Here is a 12,673-nt window from a genome sequence, read left to right on the forward strand (position 1 = left end):
TAATATGTACTAAAACCTTGGAGCAATAAAGGAGCAAATTACGGAAAATACAATCAATAGAAGATAATTTCAAAAGTAATGAAATATACGAGAAAAGTGAAACAATGAAACATTACCATCATGTTCTCATGAACACAAAATTTACATATGGGAAAGATAGGAGTAGGTGGAAAGATTCAGTGTATATGAGGTTAAGATTAGGATATAAATATTATTGGGAACTTGGAGCTGAGAGAAGTGAACAGGATAAAGAATGTAGAGTTTGTAGAACATCCAGATCCCATACCCTGCCACATTATATACTGGAATGCCCATTGCTTAATGTATATAGAAATGCCCATATAAATAATGTCTCCAAGCAAATAGAGTGGATGTTTGGAAATGGGAAAATAGATGAAATATTAAAGAAATATAGAAATTTTGCATCTAGAATATAACTATGTATTATAACTAATTATATGAAATATTAGGGATTTATGTGAGTCCTGAGAGGGACATTCCTGGACTGGGGTGAGGATGACTTATGTCACTTCATCCCTTTGAGATGTATTAATGTTTTTTTGTATCTCAATAAACGTATCAATCAATCAATTGTTAGAAAAACACAATATATATATATATATATATATATATATATATATATATATATATATATATATATATATATTGATAAAATCACACAGTAAAAAGGGAAACACTGGAAACCCTTAGGTTTCGTGTTTATTCGAGACATCCTCAGAGGCAACTGAATTACAAGGTAGGTATTGGGGATTACTGGCCACTTCGCCGTTTGGCTATTTCGGCCGAAGCTGTTTGTTAGTAGACTCATTTTCTTTGGACTTCTTCCTTTTCTTGTTTCTTCTTTTACTTTTCAATTACCATTCTTCTTGTTGGTCTTGTTCTGGAAGATTTTCGTACACGTGTATAAACGGGATTGCTGATAGTGTTATAAAATCGGGTTTAATTTTGGCTTCTTCTTTTTCTGTGGTCTTCTTGGGGTCTTGATTTTTATTTGTTGTGGTCTAGTTCGGGTCTTGATTCTTCTTTGCTGCAGTTTTCACTACAAGGAGAGCCTCCTTGTAGCTCAATTTTTCCTTACTTCGCAGCTTAGCCACCCTACACTCCTCCCTCCACTTGGGACACTCCCGGTCGGAGGAGGAGTGAGGGCCACCACAAGCTGCGCACTTCTTGGCGGCCGCCGAGCAGTTGGTGTCCTGGTGCCCGGGTGTCCCGCAACTGGAACACACCTCCTGAGCACGACACTTCCGCGCCAGATGGCCGTACCTCTGGCATTTATAGCATCTTGTAGGCCTTCTTTCGTACGGTCTTACTGGGATCTTCTCCCATCCCAGCAAGACTGTGCTTGGAAGTTTCTTGTGGCAGCCAACCAGTGCAGTTGTACTGGTGAGCTTCCGTGCTATTGAGAGCTGGTTTCCGATCAGCTCGGCCAGTTCTTCTTTTTCTAGATGTTCAATTTCTGTGTGGGAGATGACTCCCAAAACCAAGTTGTCCTCTAGGCAGGTTTCAACTAGGATCTGTATCCCATTGATTTCTCTTAGGTTTTCTAGTTGCTGGGCCTCTCCCCATTCCGCGAAGGTGACGATAAGGCCACCGCTGTCTCTGCGGACGACCCCTGTCACCCCCGTGATTCCCGAGGAGTCAAAAAACTTCCTCAGGACAAGGAGGTTGAGTTGCTTGCGCGAAGGGCGCTTGACTGGATACAGTCTAACGACCTTCGCCTGGTTGCAGGTGAACATTGTCTGGTTCACGTGGTACCTCGGGAGCAAAGAGAACCTACCTCGCCGAGGTTCAGTTCTCGATGGACTATAAGTTAGGTCTACAGTATATATATTGCCACCTACCGGTGACCCCCGGACAAGGGGTGCCCTGCACTATCATAGGATCGACCGTATCGCTAAGTCCCGCCTCCCGTTCAAGGAACGGAGCGCATGAGGGGGATGAAAGAAGGAAAAAGAAGAGGACTTAGAGAGTAGGGACAGTCTCCCTACCACGCCACGTTCGGCAAGCAAAATGTCACGGGTTCGATTCCCGGGCAGGCGGAAGTTGTTTGGACACTCTTCCTAGCCCCCTTGGTCCCTGTTCACTTAGCAGTAAGTAGGTACCTGTTGTAAATTGAAAGGTTGCGAATTCGTATTCAGGGAAAGTTGTTGGAGCTTCTATACTTGGAACTAACACAATCCGGAGGAGTGGTGACCCGAGGATCACACACAAACCAATCACAGCACCGCAGTAAACGTGCATGTATCACGCCACCGTGGGGCACCGCTGATTGGCCAATCCAGGATGTAGACGCACGGGGAGTAGTCAAAATTTTGGGGAGCCCAAATATATGATTTCCAGAGGCTTGATTGTTTCTCTCACAATCTGAGATGGTAATTGCACAGTCGCTATGATGTAGGAGACTGCTCAACCACGCAGCAGAAAAGGGCAGCCTCTTCACAGCCCGGGTCCAGCAGTCAGGTTATCTCAGCATGGGTGCTCTGTTATATACACACGGTGGACGTCAGAGCCACAGTGCATCCCTATGGAGTTAAGAAAACATGGGTTCCAGTGGTGCTAGCAACGTTGCGGGTACAGGCCCTGCGGCTGGTGCATGATGCTACCCTGGGTGTCCAGATGGAACAGAATCACACCTGGGAGAGGGCAAAGAACAGTTTCTGGTGGCTGGGGATGAAGAATGATGTAGCGGCACACATCAGCAAGTGTGAGGTATGTGGGACGAATAAAAGAGCTAAAGTGCCAGGGAGAGCACCGTTGCAATACACGGAAATTCCTGACTACACAAATGATCTGGTGCAAGTGGTCTTCGTGGGACCGTTTCCTGTTTCTGGCAAGCATCAATTCCGGTATGTACTGCAGATGCAGGACGTACTGACGCGCTATATTGTGATGGTGTCCACTTGTGATGCTACATCAGACACTGCAGCCAGGACTCTCTTTGATCGCTGGGTGTGCACATTCGGAGTACCTCTGTCATTCTCAACGGACCTGGGGCCTCATTTTACGTCTGAGATGTTCCAAACAGTATGTCGGATGGCGGGCATTCATAAGAAACTTGGAACGCCCTATCATCCCCTCAACCAGGCCCAGGTGGAGAGACAAAATCAGCTGATGGATAACCTGAGGTGTCTATGTGATAACAACATCGATTTAGACCGTAGAGAAAGCCCCATCTGCAATTTAGTTACAATATTATCAAGAAATGCAACAACAGTTGTATAGTAGGTAGTAGGCAGCTATCAAACAAAGGAGGTACTACTGCCTGGGAAGATATTGGAAGCATAATGTGTTGTCTAATGGTAGACCCTGCTGCCATATGGCATCACGAAAATTGTGACCAAGTCCCAGGTTGATGATCTGACTTTCTGCCTCATTTACACACAATTACAGGGTCTCAATTGTTTCTCTAACTATTCCCAACACAACATGCTGGATATCGTTTCTCACTCTTGATTTATTGTTTCGTTTATGTATTTATTTATGGTTATTATTATTAGTAGTAGTATTCTTATTTTTTGGTTATAATTTTTTTCTATTTTTATTAATTATTATTAAATATTATTATTATTATTATTATTACATATACATATTATTATTATTATTATTATTATTATTATTATATTTTCGCCCCCAGGCCCTCATGTGGGTCAGTGACCTGTGGGTGAATCCCCGTAAAAAGAAGCACACAAAACACAGGGTATAGTCCGCAAGAATTGTGCATGGTGTTCCTGCAAGATGTTCAGAACTGCTGGTGTCGGAAAAGACATCACGTAATGATCCTGACTTCCGTCCACCAGACCTGAGTAATGCGGAGGTAGCTGGTCGTTTGGTATGGGTAAAGTTGAGAAGGATCGAGAAAGCACTAAGTTCGGCAAAAGAGAGGGTAGCAGTGGCGCAGGAAAGGAGGAACAAGAAATATTGCAGTCGAGGAGGAGTGTTCTGTGTGGGCGACCTGGTGCAGCTCAAATTGTCACCAGCTGAACGGCACAAGAAAGGGAGTAAGAAGATGGCCCCTATCAGTCACACCGCTACCGCGTCATCAAGGTACTGAGAGGAGGATGGTCTTACCAACTTATCCCCGAAAGTGACCCAACTGGACGAGTCAAAGTGAGTCACTGACGAGTTGGAGAGTGCAACGGTAAGACCATACTCCTGGGGGATACCCATCTCCGAGCAACCGCCTGACCCCTCGAAATCGGAAGAAAATACGGTCCAGCCGAGTCTGCGACTCTCAAAACGTTTCCGTCAGCCGCCACATCGACTACAGGTGGATCCAGGTTGGAGGCGGTACGAATCCGATCAGGAGGAATGTTGGAACAGAACAACAGATGACGAGGAGCTGAGTTGGGAAGACGAGGAGACCAGTACTAATGACGGAGTTGAGATGCGGAGTGTGAGAGTATTATGTATTATACTGTTATGTTCATGTTGTATTGTGTAATTACTTTCTGATATGTATGGAGGATCATTTTTTTTTTCAGTTTTGAACTGCCCTCGGGCTTGTACTGCTCCAAATTTTTAACAGCTTGTCAGTAGTTTTAAAGAACAATATTTCACTATATATTAACCCTCGTTTGCAACGTGAACATCTTATCGTATCAATATAATTAATGCAATATCGTTTATAATACCAAATTTCACATTAAATTTACATAAATATTGTCACAGGTCAATCATGTCAGCATCTCTACCTCAGATAGTGCCAAAGAGACTAACCTCCAGGTGAGATCAGATCAAACGTTTGTTGGCCAAGTGACCTTAATCTGAACTTAATTGGTCTTGAGACCCAAATGATGCTTTTGAAACTTAATGTCACCTAATTGATATACAATGTATCCAATGTAATTAGTATTGTGAATTTTGCAGTAATGTGTAACTTTTGTGTCTTAGTAACCTAGTAATGTAAAGCAAAAATAAGTATTAAGAGTGTACATATATATATATATATATATATATATATATATATATATATATATATATATATATATATATATATATATATATATATATATATATATATATATATATATATATTTATATATATATATATATATATATATATATATATATATATATTTATATATATATATATATTTATATATTTCATTTTTGTCCATATAACACGCGGACTTTGAACATATAATCAACGACCCCACCAGCCAGGACTCGAACCCTGTTTCATACCAGCTGGATTAGGTAAAATGCTACTGACATCCACATAAGCAGCACGGGCAGTTCCCGATGAGAGGTTCACGGCGCCATCAGCTCGATGAACAGGCTTTGTGTGAAATATCACATAGTCTAGAACTGCTTCTAAGTGCTCTTGTGGTATGGTCGGTAGAGTTCCTTGGTCCCATACATTAGGTCCAGGGTTCGAATCCTGGCGGGTTGAGGTATATATATATATATATTAGGGTGTGTCATACGGAGGCGAATTTTTTTTTTTGAGTTTGAAAAATCGGCCCATGGTATTAATGATGTAGTTCTATGTGCAGAATCATGTGATATCTTCAGATTTGAAAAGTTTTTATTTTTTGCTAGGTAAATTTTAACTTGAAATCTTATGAAAATTCAGTATTCTCACCCTTTTACCAACACCACTAAATAGCTTATTTAAAGTAAAGTAAATGTATCAGGTTAATTTATTAGGATGAAAATGATCCAGAATAGTAAAACGAATGATCTTGACACATTTATTAAATTTAATATTCCTTAGAAAACAAAATCATCAAATACAAAACCGGTTTTACTACTACGGCCCGGTGTTGCTGCACCATAGAGAACATGTCTTTCTTGCTTCTGTTTCTACTCATCACCTCTCTGCTGACCACCTGAGCTCGGATGTAGCCTTCCCTCCTCTCCTGGCTGTACACGTGACTGCTGGCCTCGCTCACTTGCTGTACACAACGCTCTATACTCTGGGTGTGCGAGGGCCAGGCAGGGACATGCATGGGGCTGTCCAGGAAAGCTCTGACTTGAACATTGGTGAGGCTGCAGGTAAGAGGGGGCTCACTGCCAGCCTGGATGTTATCCAGATCTATGAGATCTGTGAGGGTCTTGGCACCTAGATTGACTTCAGGAGTCTTCCTGACCCTGAAGGAATCGTCACCAACTGATTCGTCATGCCCAGATCCTCTCATAAGTCTCATATCCAAGATCTTTTTGACTGCCACTCTTTCCTCTCTCCTCCTCATCCTTACTGCAGAGCATTGTCTGCAGAACTGCCTCGGATGAGCATACTCAGGAAGATCTCCTCACAGTCTGCTCCACAATCTGAACAACCTTCCTTGGCTGACTCCTCAGGAGCTCAAGCTGGAAGAGAACATGCCTCGGACCTTCGGAGAACGATGACTTGACCTTGGTGTTGAACCAATTTGGCAAGTAGACACTTACGATGAATTGGACAATAAGTCTCAGGTTGTGAAGCTGGTTCCCTTTCAGTTTATGATGAGCGACCCAAATTCTGCAGAACCTGAGAGCCGTTGTGAGCCACCTAGAATGTGAGACTGGACCTATCTGCAGGTAAGCAAGGCATGACCCCAGTTTTGATGGCACTGCAAATCATGTAACCATAGTACTGGTCAGTACTCAGGTCGTCAATGACAGTATGTGCAAGCTCAACGAGTGGAGGGCCAACTGTGATTTTTTCAAAGCTCGGATTTATTTCTAACTCAGTATCGGCGTCATGTTGGTGCTGTCCCCTCCAATGGCCTGCAGGGTCTGGTCTACGTTCCTCTCTCTGAGCCAGTTCACAATGTTATCTGCCACTATCTCAGCTGGTTTCCTGAAGTCATCTTTCTCTGGAGTTAAATGCCACAAATACTTCCCTCCTGGTTCACTGCAGCAGGAGTAGTGTTCCTCCTTCACCATGGCAGGGAACAACTTGTCAGAATCTCCAACTTTTATGAACACTTTAGTGTCATCCCTTCTCCCATCAAAGAACAAACAATTGATTCCATTTTCTCTTATCCTTATCAAACTCCTTCTAGGTTACTGACAAGTTTCTCCTGAGCTCTCCTTACTTTGATATGATCTATCACCAGGTGAACATCATCAGGTGTTATCAAACCACCGTCAACCCAGGCAGCTGTTGCTATCTCTGCAGTTTCTCTGAGACCAGCGTGGTGTCGCATGCTGGCCAGAGCTATGCTCGGGATATCTTTCCTATTTCGAATCTTATGCCTGGAAGGTTTGGGATCATTATTTTCTGGGTTAGGGACAAAGTCACCATTCTCCTGGTCAGCACTCGGATCAGCCATGGGAAGTCATTAAACTCTGAATCAGCTTGACTCCAATCATCGGCCTTTTTTACCTCACCCTGGGCCTTCTCAAGTCTCTTTTCCTCGGCAACTCTTTCTCCTTCTGTCTCTCTGTGGCAGCCTCTGTCTCTTGACTCCGAATATCTTGGCTAGAAATCATGAGAGCCTCTATACTGCCAGTCTTCTCTCTCTGTGCTTTGACAAATGCCAGTTCGATCACAGGAATCTTCAGTTCACGCTTGCAAATACAGGAGATGTGGGCCTCGGATTTACAGTCACGATCGCATCCAAACTCAGGACAGAGAACAATTGGGCACTTGCAAGTAATTATGTCAAATAACTGGTCCAGTTGCTTGGCAAAGCTGTGCTTAACTGCAAGTTTTCCTCTCCCAAGAGAGAGAGATATTCTTGCCTTTTTCCCAACTGAAGGCAGTCTCTTCACTAATCTTCTTTCTGACTTGTTATGACTGAGGTTGAACTGAGACATTGCTGAGTGTACTGTGCCAAGACAGCTTTGGTCATATCTACTGGCAATGTCTTTGTTTGTGTAAGTTCTTTGGTTCTTTTCACTGATTTGCCTAATTAAAACACCGTATCTCAAAGCATCTCTCAATGTAGGCAACTCCGACTTCAGGAGCTCTCTCCCAGACCCAAGATAGTGACTGAGATGGCTGGATTTTTGGTTCCTCGTCCTGACACAAGCAGCCATCGCAAATATTATCAACTTATTAATGCATCAGAATCTGAAACAGAAAAAAATATTGTTAGTTGGGTTGTTAAAGAATGAAGTCAGAAAGCAATGTTCACTATTTAATTGTAATGCACTAATGCAGCTGTACGTTAGATTTTCGATAAATTTCACGCTAAAATTTACCTAGCAAAAGGTTGCAAAATATTGAAACTGAAATTATTTTCTGTTTATATACACTAAAATCTACCAAAAAGTGATGGGCCATTAGTTTTAGCTGATCTTCCCTCCTATGACACACACCTTAATATATATATATATATATATATATATATATATATATATATATATATATATATATATATATATATATATATATATATATATATATATATATATATATATATATATATATATATATATTTCATGTAAATCCACAATGAAAACGTGGATAAGATAAATCTTGATAAAATCACACGGGAAAATGGAAACAACGGAGCACCTTAGCTTTCGTCTTTCTTCAAGACATCTTCAGAGGCAACAGGATTACATGGACAGAGAGAGGCTTAAATATACAGGGTGACCTAAAAACATGAGGTCAGGTCATAATGATGACATCCACTAATCCCCACACCAACACACACTTAGAGGAGCTTAAGAGAAGGGTGGTGACGTGACTAGCCAGGTCAGGTCAGAAAAAAGGGACCCACAAAATAACTATCATACATCTAGATCAAAGGTTTTCAAAGCATTTTTAACCTTGGGCCACTGACAAATAAATTTATGTAACATATTATCAGTTTTGAACTGACCATCACTAAGGTTTATTGATTTTAATTCCTTAATCAAACTAGCTTCAACCAGAAGTCTTTCTGTGACACAAGATGATTTGAATACTTCTAAGCTTTTTTCCCAAGCAATGGGGTGATTATTATTCCTAACATGAACGAACAAGGCACTGCTTTCAGATGCAGTTCTGATATTATACTTATGTTGTTTGATTCTGAGCTGCAGTGTTTTTCCTGTCTGACCTACATAATTACAATTACATTTGCTACATGGAATACAATAAACCCGCCAGGATTCGAACCCACGGCCCACAAGCCTATGACTGTGACCGGGGAACGCTAACCGCTGGACCACCAGGATACTGGTGGTCCAGTGGTTAGCGTTCCCCTGTCACAGTCATAGGCTTGTGGGGCGTGGGTTCGAATCCTGGCGGGTTGAGGTGTTGATTGTATGTAGAAGTCCGCGTGCTTTATTGGGCTAATGAAATATATATATATATATATATATATATATATATATATGCTGATAACCACAAGGAAAATGGAAACACGAAGTTCCCAAGCGCTTTCGTGTAATTCACATCTTCAGGGGTGAGTATAAACTAAAGTAGAAAGTGCAGAACAAGATAAATATACAAAGGAGGGTGAGATCAAGTCCACAGAGGTCAAGTATAGGTAATGACCCTACTAATCTTCACAAAAGCACTGCAGCGGTCGGTGGTCAGGTCAGAGGGAAAACTGGAAAACTGACCCAACCTTCTCACAAAATTGTCCAATTTGTACATACCATTACTCAAATTCTTGTTAATGGATTCAGTATGTTTAATGAGACTAGATTCTATAATGTTCCTACTGTCAATTGAATTACAAGGTAATATTGAGGAGGCATTATCCCAGTCAATGCAATGTTTATTATCCTTCAAATGAACAAACAGAGCATTGGATTCCTGGCCTGTCCTAACACTATATTTATGTTGTTTAAGTCTAGTTACAAGATCTTTACCTGTCTGGCCTAAGTAAAACATATTACATTCCTTCCAAGGGACTTTATAAATGCAGCCATTTGTATTGTTGGGGGAGTTCTTGATTAACATTTGTTATTATAAGAACTTTATCTATATCCCCTTTATTGATTCCTTTCACCCACTTAAATACTTCTATCATATCTCCCCGCACTCTTCGTCTTTCTAAGGAATGCAAGTTAAGTTTCTTTAACCTATCCTGATATGGAAGGTTTGTAAGTCCCGGAATCATTTTTGTCATTCTTCGCTGCACCGACTCTAGTGAATTTATATCCATTCTATAATAGGGGCACCAGAACTGAACCGCATAATCGAGGTGCGGCCTGACTAGCGCAAGATATAGTTGCAATGAGACCTCTGCAATCTTGTTACTTACACGTCTAGATATAAAACCCAATACTCTGTTTGCCTTATTTCGAACATTAACGCACTGTTTTCTAGGCCGTAGGTCCGGGCTTACAAGTACCCCGAGGTCTCTTTCACAAGTCAACTTCTCTAGGTTGATGTTGTTAAGGCTGTATACATTATCAGTATTTGTTCTTCCAATATTAAGTACCCTGCACTTGCTGGTGTTGAATTTCATTTGCCATTTTTCGACCACCCCTGCAGTTTATTTAGATCCTCCTCTAATGCATTTGACCCCTGCCCTGAATTAATCTGCCGCCCTATTTTGGTGTCATCCGCAAACTTGCTTATGTCACTGCTGATCCCAGTATCTAGATCGTTTATGTAGATTATGAACAAGAGTGGGCCTAGTACTGACCCCTGGGGAACCCCACTGGTTACACGGCCCCACTCAGATTTAACACCATCTACGCTGACCCACTGCGTTCTATCGGTGAGCCACGATTTTATCCAATTTAAAACTTTCCCCTCGATACCATGAGCCTTAATTTTTCTCAGAAGCCTCTGATGCGGTACTCTGTCAAATGCTTTGCTAAAGTCTAAGTAAATAACATCGTAATTTTCGTCATTATCTACTACCTCGAAGACTTTCCTAAAAAACGTCAGCAGATTTGTTAGACAAGATTTTCCCTTTGTAAACCCATGTTGAGAGTCGTAGATTAATTTGCTTTTCTCTAGATGCGATCGGATGCTATCTGCTATAATTGATTCAAGAAATTTCCCCACTACTGATGTCAAACTGATCGGTCGGTAATTTGACGCTGATGCTCTGTCTCCCTTTTTGAATATGGGTACTACATTTGCCTGTTTCCACAACTCTGGCACAACTCCAGTGTCTAATGATTTTGTAAATAAGTTTACGAGGGGTCCGCTAATCTGTTCCCTACTCTTTTAAGACTCGAGGAAAAATTTCATCCGGCCCTGGGGATTTTGTATTCTTTAGTTTATTTATCTTCTTAAGAACATCCTCTTTTCTGATAGTGATATTCTTTAATTTCTCTTCTTCCTTTCCCTTAAATATCAGTTCCACCTCCGGAATTTCATCTCAAATTTCTTCTGTGAAAACTGATAAGAAGTAGCTGTTCAATGCTTTGCTTATTTCTTCACTGCCATTTATCAATTCTCCCCTCCCTGACTTTAAAGGCCCAACTTTGTCCTTGACCTTTGTCCTATATACCTGGAAAAATTCCTTGGGATTCGCCTTGGATTCTGTTGCTATTTTGATTTCATAGTCTCTCTTTGCTTTCCTTACATTTTTCTTAACATTCCTAGATAGTTCATTATACCTGTTTCTGAGCTGCTCCTCCCCTCCCTTTAATTTCTTGTATATTCCTTTCTTTATTCCTATGTCATGCTTAAGTTTTCTGGTCATCCACCTTGGCTCATTCTTACTTGACCTAATTTTTCTGTGTGGTATATTTTGTTCTTGTGCTTTTTGTAGTATACTAGTGAATATATTATAGTCATGATCAATTGTTGTGTCATCTATGACCTCACCCCTTCCTACTGGGAACTGACGTGACTGTTCCCAGGTGACCTCACCTAGGTACCTTCTTAACCCCTGATAATCCGCCAACCGAAAGTTTGGGACTCTCATCATGCCAAGCTTCCCCTGATATACTGTAGTGTAACACTTGAGGTACGGTACATCATGCCAAGCTTCCCCTGATATACTGTATGTAACACGTGAGGTACGGTACATGATGCCAAGCTTCGCCTGATATACTGTATGTAACACGTGAGGTACGGTACATCATGTCAAGCTTCCCCTGATAAACTGTATGTAACACGTGAGGTGCGGTACATCATGCCAAGCTTCGCCTGATATACTGTATGTAACACGTGAGGTACGGTACATCATGTCAAGCTTCCCCTGAGATACTGTATGTAACACGTGAGGTACGGTACATCATGCCAAGCTTCCCCTGATATACTGTATGTAACTCGTGAGGTACGGTACATCATGCCAAGCCTCGCCTGATATACTGTATGTAACACGTGAGGTACGGTACATCATGCCAAGCTTCGCCTGATATACTGTATGTAACACGTGAGGTACGGTACATCATGCCAAGCTTCCCCTGATATACTGTATGTAACACGTGAGGTACGGTACATCATGCCGCCTCGTCTGATATACTGTATGTAACACGTGAGGTACGGTACATCATGCCAAGCTTCCCCTGATATACTGTATGTAACACGTGAAGTAAGGTACATCATGCCAAGCTTCCCCTGATATACTGTATGTAACACGTGAGGTACGGTACATCATGCCAAGCTTCCCCTGATATACTGTATGTAACACGTGAAGTAAGGTACATCATGCCAAGCTTCCCCTGATATACTGTTTGTAACACGTGAGGTACGGTACATCATGCCAAGCTTCCCCTGATATACTGTTTGTAACACGTGAGGTACGGTGCATCATGCCAAGCTTCCCCTGATAGACTGTTTGTAACACGTGATATATATATATATATATATATA

Source organism: Homarus americanus, unplaced genomic scaffold (genome assembly GCF_018991925.1).
Source record: "Homarus americanus isolate GMGI-L3 unplaced genomic scaffold, GMGI_Hamer_2.0 scaffold51859, whole genome shotgun sequence".
NCBI lineage: Eukaryota > Metazoa > Arthropoda > Malacostraca > Decapoda > Nephropidae > Homarus > Homarus americanus.